The sequence below is a fragment of the Octopus bimaculoides genome, chromosome 26 (assembly GCF_001194135.2).
Source record: "Octopus bimaculoides isolate UCB-OBI-ISO-001 chromosome 26, ASM119413v2, whole genome shotgun sequence".
Classification (NCBI taxonomy): Eukaryota; Metazoa; Mollusca; class Cephalopoda; order Octopoda; family Octopodidae; genus Octopus; species Octopus bimaculoides.
In genome coordinates this window covers 9825058-9828952 of record NC_069006.1, presented here as the reverse complement: position 1 = coordinate 9828952, position 3895 = coordinate 9825058, and positions in this window count along the sequence as shown.

The window sequence follows — 3895 nt, the reverse complement described above, 5'->3', positions numbered from 1 at the left end:
ATATATATATATATATATATATATATCAGGGCTGAGTTGAAACTAAAGACTTCCACTTCGACTCTGACTCCAGCTTGCCTTTCAGCCTTGCTATATTAAAAATGTGGCCATCTTCCAGGATTCTCTTCCATATTTTCATTCCTTACAGTTTATTCAGAACAGTAAAGTGTTAAAAAGCCATCATCAACATTTCTAGACTGTCACAATCTTAACTCGAAGCTGAAGTGATGTTGGCATAGTCTTAGGCATGAGCACCATAAGATTTAAATTAACTTTCGGTCATTCCAGGTGGCTGCCTTTCAGTTACATCAAAATGCACCTGAAATCTTTCACTCTCTCTTTCTCACTTTGTCTCTCATTCTCTCTCTCTCTCTAATTAGACTATAAAATATTTTACTGTTATAAGCCAAAAAGTTTTATCTCTATAAATATCTCATTGATTTCTCAAATGTATATTTTATATATGTGTATATATATATATTACCTTTTTTTTGCTGTCCTAAGTGCTTACAATGCCTAATGTCATTTATGTGTATGTGTGTATGTTTGTACACACATTGATGGGTATTTATATATATACACACACACATACAAGTATTCCATGTATTTATAAATTATATTTATGTCTGTCTCTCTATATCTATGTATGTGTATCTGTCTTTCTCTCATCTGTCTATCTATCTATCTATATATATATATAGTAGTTGTATACTGCCAACTTAACGTGACAGTCCAAATAAGGGAATATACTACTGCTATTTAGCCCTAGGAAGCTGGACCGCTTCCTGTTGGCCTTGACACATTTCCTGTGTCCTTATCTTTGCGAGGGGGAGACAAACTCCTCCACCCAGCCTAGCCTGCATTCAGGGACATGTTTCTGAGTCTTTGCTCGTCATCAGCCTGAAGTAGCATGACTAGCTGTTTGAAAAAGTCTGTTTACCTCTCGCAAAGATATACCATTTCAGTGAAATACATTCACTGGTTACAAAAATTAGAAATAATAGATTTCTAAATCTCTCAGAGAGACTTAAGCAGTAGTGATGCGATAAAGTAGTTGTATACTGTCAACTTACTGTTAAATATATGTCCGGTCGTACAGTGACTAATAATTTCACATCGATAAAGTGCTTAGCTTTATAGATGACTCGTTATGTGAAACCATTGGTCACATTATGAGCGGATATATATATCTAACTTCGTATAAACACATTACTGCTCTAACCTTTAGAGTCTGCTTCTTTTTCAGATATATAATCCTATGATATACATATACTCATGCTTAATATTTTCTCTAGAACTTAAGGCCAGCAAATGGAACCTATCAAAAGTTTTTCAAAATCTGAATTACCACAAAATCATATGCATAACCATATTTCCATGTTGTGTTTAATCCCTCAAATCAGGGCTCCAGGGTTTACTGCATGGGGTACAATACTCGCTTTGAGCAATCTTACTAGGGTGTCCTTGCACCTCTTAAGTTAATAATAATGATAATGATAATAATAATAATAATGTCGAAGTTTGTAGATATCATCAACCTGTTGAGTTATCAAGAAAATTTGGAGTGTTTTTTTTTTCCTGAATGGAAATAAAACAAATATGTTTGTATTACTGTAATTTTTTATTCATCAAAATAACCCACCATTTTTGTTAATGACTTCAGTCAATCTGTTCGGCAGCTTTTAAAATTCCATCCACATAGAACTGGGCTGTCTTGGAGGATAACAGTGTTATCCACGTGATTTTTGATTTGCATCTAAATCATTAACTGATTTCCGGAATTTTTTCAAGGAATTTTGCAGGGACTTAAAGAAATGAGAAAAGTGATGGTGTAATGTCAGGAGGATATGGTGGATACAGTAATAAAAGTTCCTACTTTGGTTCCTGCAACTTTGTGCTGGTCTGGTGTTGTCTTGTTAGAACACAAGCCATTTCCTGCTGGATTAGTCCTGGCCTCATCTGCTGTATCATTGAATTTCTTCAGCTGGTGGCAGTACACATCAGAATTGATAATCTGATTGTGTGGGAGGAGATCATAACAAATAATGCCTTTGAAATCCCACCACAGATAAAGCATAACTGTTTTTTGAAGCTGTTTTGGTCAATTCTCACCCAAATTCCTTGGGTTGTTTCCACACTATATTATTGTAAATATACCGTTTCTCATCTCAAGTCACCAATCACTTCAAAAATGGTTTAGTTTCGTTGCATTTTAAGAGCATGTCCTTGTACAGGGGCCACGCTGGTCTTTTCTGTATCATCACACATGACAAACAGGTCCGTACATTTTTTCTCTGACACCTTGTGAGGGATCCACACATCAGAGTGGGAATTGTACCCAAGTTTTCTTAAGTGTTCATGAACGGTACATTTGGCAACTTCCAACATTTTGCTACAAGCTCCCTAACCATGCATTTTGAGCCGGTTCAACGTTTACCTTCAAAAGATCATCATTCAACTTTGAAGGTCTTCCTTAGCAACTTGCATCTTCTAAGCCGAAATCCCATCTTTTGAATCTTGCAAACCATCTCCAAACCATCGACTCACCTACAGCATGTTCACCATATATTTCACAAATGGTTTTACATGATTCTGCAGCATTTTCATCCTTTCTGAAAACAGAAAATCATTACATGCCAAAAATACATTTATTGGTTGTCCCTTTTTGACCTTTTGTAAAGGCTGACAAAATGTAGATGTTCTGACTCATGGTGCGAGATGTAATTGTTAGGTTTCTATGCTACATCTGATGCCAACATGTTGGTCGTACAATTATTAACCCTTTAGCATTTAAACTGACCATATCTGGCCCAAATATTCTACCCTGTTTTATGTTTGGACTTGCCAGATCTGGCCTCTCACACCAACCTTACAATATCATTTTAAAAATCAACAGTTTCCTCATCAAAATCTCAAAACTAAAAACATAATACCTGATCAATTCAAAACTATGTGAATGCTAAAGGGTTAAAGACACACCAGTGAAGATCACTCAGAACTTTCCGGATGACCCAATAAATTCAAAAGATGTATTTGTCAGGCAAGTGATTTGATCCGAGGTCATGTTTTGAAGCTAAAACAATTACAGTATGGTGGGGGGACACATATTAGCCATTCAGAAACAACACAAAGACTTCACTTCACTCAAACATTTATGATTTGGTGTCAACATTTTTATTGCCCCCGCTGTGACCTGGTCACTGATTTGGTTCCACTTCATCTCAGCTAAACATGCGTGTGTGTATATGTGTATATATGTGTGAGTGTGTTTCTTTATATATATGTGTGGGTGTGTGCGTGTAGTGAGGGTGCATATGACCCGGTGGTTAGTGTGTTGCTAGATCCTGGGCTTCATTCCTGGTCCAGGCAGTTCGTTGTGCCCTTGAGCAAGACACTTTATTTCACATTGCTTCAGTCTACTCAGCTGTCAGAAATGAATTGTACCTGTGATTCAAAGGGGCCAGCCTTGTCACTTTCTGTGTCATGCTGAATCTCCCAGAGAACTACATTAAGGGTACACGTGTCTTTGGAATTCTCAGCCGCTTGCACATTAATATCCCGAGAAGCCTGTTCTGTTGATCAGATTGACTGGAACCCTCGTTACCATAACCGACAGAGTGCCAGGTTATTAAAATTGTATCAGTCAGGAAAAATAATCACCGAAAGTAGGAGAAAAAAGCCTACAAGTTCTACAGTTGCATTGTATCTTGGGGGGGGGGAGGTCATTATGTTGATAACATTTCCACATATGAAAAGCAGTGAGCTGGCAGAATGGTTAGTATGCCAGGTGAAATGCTTAGTGATATTTCGTCTGTCTTCAAGTTCTGAGTTCAAATTCCGCCGAGGTCAACTTTGCCTTTAATCCTTTCAGGGTCAATAAATTAAGTACCAGTTA